This window comes from Aulostomus chinensis, chromosome 9, assembly GCF_037954235.1.
Source record: "Aulostomus chinensis isolate RoL2024-O1b breed Wild chromosome 9, RoL_Achi_v1.0, whole genome shotgun sequence".
Taxonomy (NCBI): Eukaryota; Metazoa; Chordata; class Actinopteri; order Syngnathiformes; family Aulostomidae; genus Aulostomus; species Aulostomus chinensis.
The window spans coordinates 25020369-25034766 of NC_141328.1; the positions used below are offsets into that span (position 1 = coordinate 25020369).

Genomic DNA, 14398 nt, shown 5'->3' on the forward strand with positions numbered 1-14398 from the left:
TTGTTTCAAAGTATCGTCTCTCTAACTGTGACTTGCAGCTGACTGATGACACATTCACACACTCCGAGTGACACCAAAGCGTTTTGCTGTCAAGCGTTTTCAGGGTCTCTGCTCACGACCGCTGTCATTGTGCCGGTTAAATGAACGTGAATGTTGAAACAAACCAGAGACAAAGTGGTTTGTGAGTTCCCACTTCAGGCTTCCACTAAATATCTCAATCCCCTGTGGTGACTCAGTGAAAAGGTTGCCCTGCCCGGCGCCTTTGTCATGATGCACTTCCTCCCCAACAGTCCTCGCCTCTGGTGCTCTCTGATAATTACAAGTCTCCTACTTGTGTCTTCATGCAAAACTCGCAGACACAAATTATAAAATACCTTCCAAAGATGTGTGTGACTGGCTTGGCATGCAGCAGCAGTGTGTAACATGAGAATTTAAATAAATGTAAATATTCATGTTTGTTTGTGTAATGACTATAATCAAAGAAAGGTCGGAAAAGCTGGTGGGACACACCTTATTGAGTTAAGGCGTTCACCTTTTTTGTTCAGAACGCCATGCTCAAAACGTTTGATCTCGCAAGAGAAAGAAATGACAGAGTTTTCACCCACGCAGACATGAAACTGCATAAATATTAGAAATGTGTCATTACAACAAGGTTTGCTGTCATCGCAGACAATGACAGCGACAAGGGAGGAGGTTTCAGACGCCCATGGGCTGTTGGGGGGGGGGGGGGGGGGCTGGGCTCGAACTCTACTCATGAGCAAACACCAAAGAGGCTTTTCAAACAAAAACTTTCCCCAGCTACAGTGTTTTAGCCGCACAGGAAAACATTTGGCTACTTAATATCTCACGGGCAAAAAAAACACGACGAACTTGGATCCAGGCTTGCTTGCTTGAAGAAAATTAATACTTTCATGAATTCGTGGAAAAATCCCACCTGTGCCATCTATGAGGCAATAACAGCACCTAAAAACACAACAATGACTGGCAACTATTCTGATAAACTAATAAATAATTCCAGTCACATTTTTTTCTTGATTGTTCCAGCTTCTAAAAAGTCAGTCATCATAGTAACTTAAATTCCCTCTACTGCATTACTGCCAGTAGTACTCCATTTTTGCCTGTGTTTTACAGAGCAGATGAATAATTGATTGAATGACAAAATATTTAGTGTATTATTTGATAATGAAAAAAATCAGAAGTTAGAGAGGTGGAAGAGCCTATCAGCGTGTTGTCTTAACACTTAGTTTAAAAAAAAAAGTCCAGGTGATAAATCTCCAACTCCCCACGTTCAACTTCAATATGTCTTCCTGTCACTGCTTGCCATGATGGTAGCGTGTGGCTCGAGTCCTCAGAGCATTTCAACACGTTAGTAATAATGCCTGGAATTCACGCAAACAGCTCGGTGACACATCCAACCTGTGCTTCCAGTATTATGTAAAGAGTCAGGAGCCCCACGCATTCACAACCGCAGCATAACAGGTTTAAAACCAAAGCCTGGCAGCGTTTCATGTTTGAAACCCTCAAAAGAGAGCCTGCTATTTCAGTGCTCCTCTTATTGTGTTTCAAACAGCTGATTTCGACTTGGCAAGTGTGACTGATCCCTCCACAGATTTGTTTTGACAATTTCAAGACAACGCGGGCTCGTGGTGATTAAAACACACTCCTTCACTTTTCGCCGCTATCACCAGAACAGTGGTTTCCTTCATCGTTTGACATGAATGTTATGTTTGCAGAGCACGTGCTGTGTGCTTGTTTGTGGGGGCGTGTCTTATTTAAGTGCTGCCAAGCTCAGTCACTTGAGGTTAAATGATTCCTGAGCTGGCGCGCAAACACTTGGCAGGCAATTACACTCTTAACACCAAAACACCATCGGAGCGCGAGACTTTCCTCTACAACTCTGTAAAACTTCCCAGTGGAAATGTCATAAGACGCAGCTACGATAACACAACACAACACCTCTTTCCAACAAACAATAACTGACCCGAGTCTGTGTGTGTGTGTATGTGTGTGTGACCATGGCTACAATATGAACCACGATGGAAACAACCACCCCCATCGAAGTGAGAAGTGTCAAAGACTGGCATTCAGGAGCTTAATCGGTTTGCCACAGCTAGCGGCACCGAGGACAGACAGTGTGGAGACAAGCAGTCACACTCAGCTTCCTCCCTTCAAACACTGAGGGCACAAGAAGACCTCTTCACACCTTCTGTCACCCTGACACATTGTTCATCACTGAGGCAGATAAGCAAGCAGTGCTGTGCTCCCTGGTCTGAACTAAGCTGGTAATTAGTTTAGGGGGATAATCTTGAAGGTCTAAAGTGGAATTTAGTTGTGTTGGTTGGAGTAAAATGCAGCGCTACTACATTTTGGACAACGTTTTGTTCCTACCTACATCTTTGTAATTATACCCTAAAAATCATACCTCCTCTAGCATGTGTGTCACAATTATTATCATAATTACTATTTGATATGTTGTTCACATGCGCAGAATTCATGTTCCTGTAGATGCCAAAAATCTGTGCATGCATGGGACACGTTCTCCAAGCAGACACCCGAACATATAAAAGGAATTGTTTGAATTAGTCAGCGTCGATGGTGGACTCAGCTGTTCCTGAGTCCATCTGTTTGGGTAGAACGTTCTTCACAAAGACATAATGCTAATTCTTAAACACAATACAAAGAGGCAGTGTGTTTTCTGTACACAGTTTAGAAAAATGGAAGGCAGGCCTATTGACTTACCTGTTGACATTCTTGTCATCTGACTATTCCTCACATCGTTGGCTGTTAAAGAAAGACATTTACAGCCTCTAATGAAGCTGCAGAGAATTCTATGCACATAGTGACAAGTTGTGATAAATACCAGTTTATGATGTTTGGAAAGAACAGCTGTTCCTTGATCCAGGGGATTTACTTTCATCTCCAAAGGGCTCAGATACAGAAAGTGGTGAAGCCTCCCTTCACCTGTCTGGTCTTGTAGCACGCACGCACGCACACACTCTGCCTTTTAAACACCAAAAAGTAGTGTGAAAGTGTCATTTCTCAAGCCTTAGGTGAACTAAAAGAAGAGGAGAAGATGGAAAAAGAGTGAGACAAAAAGAGAGAGAGAAGGATTCTCTGTCACTTCGGGAAAAAAAAAAACGCATTTGGGTTTTTTTCTTCAAACGCCTCACACCTGCAGCTCAGCGTCCTCTCAAACAAGACCAAATATAAAGAATCATCATTTCATCTTAACATCGGTTTTCTAATTTGTGATGTGAAAAGAGTCGGAGCCAGGATCTCAGTCCCCAAAGTGAGACTGAGATTAAGAGGTATGATACAAATTAGAAAACACAATACACTTCATCACCCACATTTTTTACAATTTCATTTGGCAGACACCAAAGCGACGTACAACACAAGCAAGAAAAGAAATAATATAATATAGTGTGATACTGAATCCCTCGTATTAGTTAACAAAAAACCCTGATATATTTGGTGAATAATTCCAGATGGAATAATGTGAAAAACCAACTGATATTTGTAGCTTTTCAGGAGAAAAATAACAGCATGACATTTCATCTGGCATCCAGTGTCCTGAACAGACCATCAGCAGTGGGAATCTAAAGCAAAATAAATGTCCTAGTGATGAGCTGGAAATCAATGAGTCCTAATGAGGGCAGGCAACAAAAAAATCAATAATACAGGTACAATCTTTGATTTCTGAATTGAAAAGAACCCTGGCTGTTAATATACAAGGTGCCATGGACAAAAGAGACATGTATCATCTGGATCAGTAAGGAAAACAAGAGTTCGCATTAATCAAATATGTTAGTACGAGAGCACTAGAGGCATCTGAGGCCTTTTCAAAGATTCAAAGAAGTTGGATTCTCGAACATGATGGTACATAAAAAGGAACTAAATTAGGTACCCAGGTCTTGTTTCAGATAGAAAAAGAAAACATTTGCAACAGTGGCATGTGCAGCATTGCTCAGTGAGGTCAGCAGTTTCAGGAAAAGCACTACCAGCTCACTTTAACCTGGTTTGCACTTAATCTGTTACATCAATGCTGTGGCTCAGGGCCAATGGCGCTTACAACTCATGAGCTTGGTAGGTCTTAAATACAGTGACCATAGGAGTTGTACCTTGCATCATCCCATGTGAGTGACAGTCGTACTACTGTCTAATATAGGGCCATAACAAGTGTACCCCTGTGAAAGTTTCAGAGCCTTGCTTCATTAGCATTTTTGGAACCCCATGAATGAAAGTGTTTGTTCTGGTCTGTGCTTTCAATTGAAAGGGTCCATTAAACAGTGTTTTAGAGATTCCTCTGTGCTTGGTCGGAAGTTTAGGAGCTGGTCTATGGAGGATATGACAAAGAAAAAAATGTTGTCGAGATCACGGTGGCCCAGATCAATCCATATGCAGATGACACACTGCTTGACATCTTTCAGCTTGTGAACAGGTGCAACACAACAACCAGTGAAAATGTCAATCAGGTAGTGTTTTGACACAGATGCGTCACATGCTGGAAGGTTGAGATTAAACTTGGCCAGTGTCACATTCGCGGACGAACTGAAAAGCCTGTTTACAGTACACGAGAGATTGCGAAATCCCCCTGTAGCGACTCTGCAGACAAACCATTACCAAATACCCTCACACAATTGTACTGTTTGAAGTCAGGACGATGTGCAGTTATTTAAATGCCTCAGTGAAAACTCACAGAAGCCTTAGCTGGGGTCACTGGAGGTGCTCAAACTCACATTCTTCTGTGATTTCACAAGTTGCTCCAGTAAAAGCTGTTTAAAAAGTATTCCAATGCAGCTATTAAATAAACACTCAAACAATTTTGTTTCTACATACTGAGAAATTCAATTCAACAAGCCATTGAAGGCTTAATTTGGCCACTGACAGAATAAAACAAAGAGTTGCAGTTACGATGATATTTGTTTTTACTTGGACCCTTGCACAGGTACTGCAAACCTGAATTCATCCTATCTTGGACTCATCTGGAGGACCTGGATGTGAGACCACAAAGGACATACTCTAATCCCAGGAGCAACATGATGCCAACGACGCGTAATGTCCATTTGTGTCCACAAGTCATGTCCTATTCAAAGTGGGGCAATTCAGCGCGGTGACAACATTTTGATTATTCCACGGAAATGAGACATAGTGATTCAGAGATTTGGCTGTTTATAAATTCAAAACTGGTTATGCATTGTTGGCACCATGGCCTGCTTCCTGCAGGCTCTACCAAACACCAAACATATCCTAACAACTTCCAAAAGGGGAAGAATCTGAAACAGACAACTTTACAGTGACCTTAATTTGAGAAAAGGCCAATTAACACATCATTTTTGGTAATGGACAAGTTACAGTTGCTTACACATGACAAGGTGTTTGTTCTACTATTATTATTAAAGCAACATTTTGCAGCATTTTCAGCTCAAAGTAACAGTTTCAACATCATTTTGATGCTACACTATCCTCCTATGAGTAGCAGTGTGCAGAGTTGTGCGTGTTTCTCCATATGTTTGATTCTGCACGATTGAAGTTGAACTAACGGCACGAAACTCTTGCTGAGTTACGGTGCTACTTTCAAGTGCGAGACGTTAAATCAGAACTGTCATTATAGAAATCTTAGATGAGAAAAGAAGAGGTAAGTGGCATTTACAGAGGAAGCAATTCAAGAAGAAGAATATGAGAAAATCAAACCCTTACCTGCTGACACTCAGCGTGCAGTAGCCATTAGCAGGTGCATTTTAACACCTAACTTACACTGTTGTGGGTCCAACTGATGGTCATGGTGACGAGATCAGTCATAAGCATGATGAATGTCTCATGAATAACAAACCAAAACTTGTCTCATATCATGTTTAAACACAGTTCCTTTCCAGTCAGCCCTGCTCTTGTTCGCCCAATCCATCAATCCATCAATCCATCGATTGTCTTCCGCTTATCCTGTTAAGTCGCGGGGGGAGCCTATCCCAGCCGCTTTCGGGCAAGAGGCGGGGTTCACCCTGGACAGGTCTCCAGTCCATCGCAGGGCCAACACATGTAGACAGACAACCATTCACAATCACAGCCACACCTACGGTCAATTTAGAGTCTGGATTAACCTCGTCCCCTCTTGATGTCTTTGGACTGTGGGTGGAAGCCGGAGTACCAGAGAGAACCCACACAGGTACAGGGAGAACATGCAGACTCACACAGAAAGATCCTGGGCTCAAACCCCAAACCCTCTTCCTGTGAGGCGACAGTGCTAACCACTGCACCACCGTGCCGCCTGTTCGCACAAACATTTGTCCAGCCATCCATCCATCCATCCATTGTCTTCCACTTATTCCTTACTAGTAAGGGTCGCGGGGGGGGACTGGAGCCTATCCCAGCGTCTACGGGCGAGAGGCGGGGTTCACCCTGGACAGGTCACCAGTCCATCACAGGGCCAACATATAGAGACAAACAACCATTCACACTCACATTCATACCTACGGTCAATTTAGAGTATCAATCAGCCTCGTCCCCAATTGCATGTCTTTGGACGGTGGGAGGAAGCAGGAGTACCCGGAGAGAACCCACGCAGGAACAGGGAGAACATGCAAACTCCATACAGAAAGATCCTGTGCCCGAGCCGAGACTCGAACCCAGAATCTTCTTGCTGTGAGGCCACAGTGCTGACCACTGCACCACCGTGCAGCCTGTTCGCACAAACATTTGTTTCAATTCAAATCATGTCACAACAGTGCGGTACTCTGCCAATCCTCACATTTACAGATTAGACAGCAATGCATGTTCGAACAAGAAAAGAGATGCATCCTGATTTCCCTGAACCTCTGCGTGGCCTCACACAGCTCTGTATTCAACACCTGCTGCAGATGCACATCAGCACCTGCTATAAAGTGTCACAACGTAGCATCATTAAATACTGTTTGTTACTCAACACCTGGTTGGGATTCTGAGCAGACATGAAGCTATAGCACAAGACACAGACCGCAAAGGGGAGGGGGGGGGGGGCAAAATATCTATGGCATGGGAGAAAGAAATCCATGGGAAACCAGCTCATTAGCATATGAAACAAATTCCAGCAGCAGGAAAGGACAGACATTCAGTTCAAAGCCCGTTGTTGGAACACCAGCAGTAGATGAGCAAAATGATTGCAGCGAGTGTGAGGGTCAGAGTTAATCCTCTCCTGGTGCGCTAGCTAAGCACAAGGGATTTCAGTTACTGGGCAAAAATATGATAAAATAATACTACATATACTACCATGACAGACTGCCACACATACTCTCGGTGGTGGTGAAACTCTTGAGAACTCTCATGCATGACTAAACTTTGTCCTAGATTGATGAGTTGACACAATAATAGTGATTCAATTCAGCAGCTAATGACATTAATACGTAACAATGGTAGCCAGACTCAATTAATTGACTGTTTTTATACCACTTTGAAATACTTGCACTCAATTTCCATTTATACTACTTCAGTACTCCAACACTGTACTTTTACACACATTAGAAACAGAAGATGACTTGGTAGACGGCAAATGATTTCACATGCAAACCCAATCGTCTAAAAAAAAATGTAGTACATTGTTAAATTAGAACCCAGCAGTAGCCTGTAGGACTTTTTTTTGTAGTGCGATGAGAATGTAATATTTGAACTTTCAAAAAAATGGGTGTGTAACATTAAATTTTAGATCAGTATTTTTTATTACTGTGCTAATTTGTCTTAAAATTGACCTGAAATGAAAAATGCCTGCTGAACCCTTTTAGTTTAGATCCTTGTTCACACTGGTCACCTGCTCAGCAATATACAGTCTGCCAAAAAGAACTACATGACACATGCATGACATCCACCCATCAATAATCCAACAACCCTGCAATAAATCCCCTTGTGATGAGGATTATAATCAGTTTTTATTGAATCCACTTCAGAAGGGTGTTAATTATTTCAGAGGCTCTCATTTTTGTACCGGCTTATACCAGGAACTCCTCTTAATATTTTGTCACCTTTAACCATATTAATGGTTTGGACAAATAATAAACTACAGCTCTCAGGAAAACCCAGAGTATGTCAAGAGCAGGAATAAATAAAGCTGTCAAAGTGGCCAATAAATCTGCTCTGCCAAGCAAATTCAATAAAAACTGAAAATCATAATTATGAAGGAGGATTTATAACAGGCCTGTTGTATAATACTCAATACTAAACAAGCTGTCAATGGTTTTCATGCTTTGGCTCATCAGTCTATGTCTACAAGCTCAGATACATTTGGTAACTGGCAAGCAAAAATGCTATGTCTGTGTGTTTTTGGGTGTTCACCACCTCAAACCTTGTTCTCTTCTCCTAGAATACTGTTGTTAAGACTCTGCTGGCTCCAATCTATTCACGCTGGGATGTGGGACAGCTCCAGGTAATCATCAAGGTGTTTAACAGAGGCTGCTTCAGGACCTACGGTGCAAATGAGGAGCGTCATCTCCTTCCCTGACGTATATCCCGTCATTGTTGCAGGGGCCTCACCTGACTTCATGCTATGACACGTTCCGGATACGCCCACTTCTCAGCATTCCAATTTAAGTCTTCTCTGTGTTATTTCCCGCCTTTTCTATCTGGTTTTCTTCAGTCATACACTCTTGGAACGTTGCTGGACTTAAATCAAATGATCAAAATACACAGAAAAAAGTTGCACAACAGCAGGACACAAAAATCAAAATCAGTAACAGAGACAAACCCACTTGTTTCCCCGTGTCATGCCTGTTTAGGATGTTGGACTGTAAATCCTACAAGTCCTAAAGCAGGGCAACATGTAGGAACATGAACTCCAAGCATCACGGAAAAATTCTTCACTTTTATCTGTGATGGAAGGCTTCCTATCATTATGTCCTCTTGTGCCCGTTTATACTAGTTTTAAATGTGCGACATGCTCTGATTTTGAACAAGCCCCTCTATAGTTCCCCTCTTTCTACAGGTTCCAAGACCAAAACAAAGCAGTTTGCAGTGATCCAGAGAGAAATCTGCAGGTGGTGACCACACGTAGAGAGGATGTTTACTTCAGAGTCTGGCAACCAGGACATGCTGTCGGCTGTCAACACGATGAGGTTCTGTATATGTCACAGCTTATTTCTGTACTTCTGTCTCAAAGTGAGCATTTGTCCTAAAAGAGGGGGGTCTTAACAGTGAGGGCACTGTTCAAAGGCAAGAGTCCAGATGAATGGCGTGAGGAGACATTTTGAGCGCCAGCAAACCATGTTCCTCACTCACTGAGGAATGCAGCCTATTGTCAACTGAACTGCTCCTTGAAGTACAGCACAGGGGGGTCTGAGGACAGCATGAGGGACCTCCCTCCAAGCCAGATCATCCCTGTTCTCCTGTGCCTGCAGGGTTGGCCTCAGTTGCTCAAATTCAGACAGGGTGCAAAGTTATTTGTGCCCCCTGAGTGAGTCGTTGACTTCCCCAAACAGTTGTCGGCTGGAGCGGTCATGACCTTTGCCCTTAGTTATTAGGAACCAGCAGAGCAGAGAGCCAGAAAGCCACGCACCATGGTAACAGGAATGCTGTTATCTACACTGAGGAGATTTATTGAGCATTTGAAAGAAATCTAAAGCCTAATCCGTGAACAGATGAGAGTGAACATCTGTAAACTTTTCTTCTTTCCAAAGATATGAAAAGATGGAGCGGCTGATGACACAATCAGCCTCTGACAGTGAACCCTCTATTTTAAACCGCTGTGTTAACTGTGGTGAATTCTTGTGTTACTGACTCCTGTAAATATTTCACAAGCATTCCAAATGTGTACTGGCTGTCCCCAGAGGGAGACCAATAAATTCCCTCACCAAATACACACATCAGCACTCACCCCATTTACTTTCTCTTTCATGGTCATCTCCTGATTAAAGCACCACCAAGCACCATTCAATTATTCAGCTGGTAGTGGGGCTGGGATTTCTGCGTGTCCTTTTATGGAACCAAAGAAGGGAGTTACTAGTCACAGTAGGCAAGACCTGGGGAACTGGCATGGCACAGCCACCTGCCACTCTTCATCAAATTAAAAATGTCAACTGTGGTGAAGAAGACAGCGACAAATACTAAAAAGAAATCAATGCTTTTTAGTTTAAAAAAAAACATTTAAAGATATAAACATCAGCTGAGTCTGCTGGGTTGTTTGTGACAGCTGTTATCGCTTATTCTCAAGTGCAGATCCAGGCGACTCTTTTAATATATTCATGTATGCAGTTTTTCAGATTATCTGCTTAAACAGTACTCAAACAGTTAATCCACAGGAATGTTTTCTCCCGGACTATTGATATGTAAAATGTAGGATTATGGTGCCTCGTAGGAAAAAGCCATCACTTTTTTTTCTTCAGATTGATTAATTTCTGAAGGAATAACAGATATTTGGCAGCCTTAGTTATCCAGCACCCTAAAGGACTCTTTGCATTTTTTTAATATCGCATATCTTTTCTTTTATTATTGCTTGGACTGAAACGGTGTCACATTTCACTTGTTGTTAATGGTGGACTTGTAGAGCTCTGATAACGAGACTAGAAAGCACTTGGATTCCCCAGCCAGCGACACAAAATAGATAACCAGATCACCGATCCAGAAGATGAGCCATAACATTTTGCGGGAGCTTAAAGCCTTCCCTCCCCCAATAAGTGTGATTTATCTTTCCACTGCTCAGCCTCAGGTGTCTTGATCACACAAATGTGTTTTCTTTCATGTTTCTTGGTGACTCCAGAAGTCAGAAAATCACAACTAACCGAGATTTCTACCTCTAACAACTCTCACTGCGTCTTCAAGTGTGATCCACATCTTTTTAATCCAGCTGTCTTGATTTGAAAAATAATAATAATAATTATTATCATTATTACAATTGACAGTACAGAGCCCCCCCAGTTTGGTGTGAGTGTGAACAAGAGAGACCGGCTGCTACTTTTGGCTGGTGATTTCTGCATTTTGGAGTCACCAAACATGAAGTAGCACATTAAAAACATGCAGAATACAATCACGGAAAAGCCAAAATGTTCTTCACGCTACATGGAATCATCTCTAAAAGTTAACCTCTCGTTTCTTGGAATAATGCCCATCTTTCCACCAAATGTCATCCAAAGCTCTCACTCACTTTGTGAGGTTTCCAGCTATAAAAACAACAGCTCCAAACCTCCGATACTTCGGTATCGTATCGCCTGTTCACCAAACTTGTTGTGCGTTATGTGCACTGGGAAACACAGAAAAACACTAAAGCTGGACAAATCCCTCACAACAACAAATGTAAATCATGTGAAATCCCTCTGAAAGTGACAGAAGAGCAGTTATAGGCAATCCAGAGCGCTTAGGCTTCCAGTAAATTAGATTATTAGGTTACACTAAATGTATTTTATGTTCATTCGTGTTGTCACTGCATGCTGATGGCAAAATGTTGCGGCTGGCACGGAGCTCCCCAGCGCATCACTGATTAAGTGGCTGAGAAACTCACCCCCTGCCTGTTAAGGCTCTTAGGCTGCACTAGCTGCGTCTAATGGATAACAATGAGCTGCTCAGATGCTGACGGCAGCTGAAATAGCTCAACACATTTGGCAGCAATTCAAAGCCACTCTCAGTATTATCAATAGTAGAATGTTGCCTAAATATGCTGCAAACTACATTCAACAACCATGCTGTACAGTAAAATAGTTTGCACACAAAGTTTTAGGTAGCAGGATGTTGTTTTTTTGTTTGTTTTTTTTAGGTCACCACCTCTGTAGAGACACCTAGACCTGCAACACAGACAAAAACCAACAAGCTCCAATTATACAATTAGAGGCCTCTGAGAGGCAGTAAATGCTTCTTCCCTGGAAGTATATAGGTGGAGAAACATGCCTGGCATGTGCAAACACATGCTGGATATACCTGTCCCAGGGTGATGCTGAAAAAAGTAGTAGGCCACATGATTCACTGGAAAACGCTACATTGATCTTCTCTCCTTGTCGCCACTGGGGATCTATTTGCGGCGAGAAGTTTTGATTTTCATTTCACAGTGTCAAAGCATTATGACATTTGCAGCGTGAGTTCACTGTCAGTTTGCATTCAAGCCCGAGTTTGAAAAGAAGAGCTCTCAGACACCCTGACAACTCCAATTTATCATCTTTTCTCTGGCTTTAATAAAGTAGAAAATGCCAAAGAGACAAGGATGTGGAAGGTTCTGTTCAGAAGGGAAACCCTTTGATCAAGACAACATGCACAATACAGGATTTCTTAGAGAGAGAGGGAAGATTTAAGAGGACTGTTGAATCCAGCAGTGAAACAGGATTTGCTAGGGCTGTAATTGAGGGTTGTTTTCATCACCTGTGACCTTGCCATAAAAATCAATACTTGCTCGGTATATAAAATATCCCAAAATGAGAAATATCCCATGATTTTTTTTTTCTTTTTGCAGCGCAACCTGGAACTCCGTCTGCGTGTAGGTTCATTTATAAGATGCACTTTTCTCGCTGCATTTTGGATCACATCACCCCGTGCAGTGAGAGAGAATCAGAGCCCGCCGCGCCTGACCAAACATACGACTGGATACTTTTCATAGTTCAAAAATAAAAGCTGACCCTATTCTCATGCGACGATTTGCTGGAAATTAATTTATTAAAAGCTTGACCAAACATCACCACAGGGATCCCAGAACTCACCAATTATCACATTTCAGTCAAGTTGGGTCACATAAAGACCGGAGCTCGACCCAGTTCGCTGCGATACACAAGGCTGAATAGGCCAGGTTCACAGGAACCGAGCCTGGCTCAGAGTTCTGGACTGAGAGAGAGAGAGAGAGAGAGAGAGAGAGAGAGAGAGAGAGAGAGAGAGAGAGAGTGTGAGTGAGTGAGTGAGTGAGTGAGAGAGAGAGAGAGAGAGAGACAGAGAGAGAGACAGAGAGAGAGAGAGGTGACCTCACAGCGAACAGTTCACGCCTGAGCTCCCATTCTTGTGTAAATCTGATTATTCTAAGAGTATCACAAACCCCAATCACCATCGATAAGAACCTACTTACACTCCAGTAACTTACTGATAAATGTTTCCTGGTATGTGGAATATAAATAAATCTTGCAATCACCTGCACCACACATGAACACTGCTTCTTTTAAATTCGAGGGCTCCGATTAGTGCTGCACTTTTAATCCAATGGCTGCCGGCTTTTACTTTTGCATTTTTTGACGCTATTTTTTATAACGACGAAAAAAAAAACACATTTCAAAGCGATCAGTACTTTAAGGCATATCTTCTTGATAACCCAGCAAGTTGACTCATGGTTCCGTGTGTTTTTAATAACGCAATGTTGTACACAATAATAAGAATAAAAAATGGTGCAGTATGTAATACATTTAAAAGGTATTTTTGTGGTTGGAACCCAACCTTTGGTCGTAGCACTGCGTGTTCTTTATTATTTGGCACGCCGTGACAGTTTCATTTAAAAACCTTACAGTCTCAATCACAACTTGCCTTCAATATTGAATTTTCTAATGGATTTTAAGGATTAGCATCTCCAGCACAGGACAGCGTTCAAAAATGACAAGAAAAACTCTCATGAAAACTGTGTTCTGCTCTTGCAGAGCTGTTCACATACCTGCCAGGTCACAGGTCGAGTCCTACTGATTTATACTGCTATATGAGGTCACATTTTTGACATGTTTGGGCGAAATCATAAACGCGTTTGGCAAACCTTCAAAATTAAAAGGGGTTTTCTTTCTGTTTTGGATCATTTCCCACTATAATGTGGGAAACAGAAGCCCAGATAATAGCATTATTTGTTTTTGGCTCATCATTCCCTTCCAAATGTGGGTCACATCTTCGCTGTTTATTTGGCCCACATCCATGCCAAATTAAAAGTTACTATCAGACTCCAACTTGCAGTTGTGCTGGTTAGATTAACTACTTAATCCCAGTTTAAACATTTCCACTTCATGCCGACAACCCAGTTTACATGACGCATAAAATGAGAGTTTTTCAGCCGCACAAGAAACATGACGTGGTTGCCTGAAGGTAAACTGGGAGAGATGGGGAGCGTCTCCTACCGATGTCGCTCTTCACGGTCCTCGGGTGAAGCTCCGGTATCACATTTTCATCAAGAATGAATTTGTTCAAGTTCAATCTGCCCAAGTCTTTGACTGACGGTCCGAACTGAGCGGCGCAGTCAACAACTGCAACTGTGACTCCAGCCTCACAAGGTCGTTCCTCTATTTTAGAAGCGGCATGAGGTCAAAGGACACGCGGCGAAGACGGAGCGTGCGCGCGCGCGCGTGTGTGTGTGTGTGTGTGCGTGCGTGTTATCGCCGGCATGCAGGGATTGGCTGTAGGTTGGATTCATGTGTCTGCACAAAACGTGGGGAAATGTTTCAGCCCGCGTGCTCTTGTGCGCGCGCGCGTGTCGAGTGTCAATCAAAAAAAAAAAAATCTGTTA

The 14398-nt window shown here is 42.5% G+C and overlaps 1 protein-coding gene across 1 annotated transcript in view; it reads right to left on the reverse strand.

Annotated features, from left to right (window-relative positions):
* Positions 1–14133, reverse strand: part of chl1a (cell adhesion molecule L1-like a) — a 48850-nt gene extending 34717 nt beyond the window's left edge. Inside the window, exons 1-2 of the mRNA XM_086214501.1 lie at positions 14013–14133; positions 12636–12756 (exon numbers count right to left, since the gene is read on the reverse strand). The gene's annotated coding sequence lies outside the window, so the exon portion shown is untranslated. The remainder of the gene's footprint in view (positions 1–12635; positions 12757–14012) is intronic.
* Positions 14134–14398: the final 265 nt, after the last annotated feature.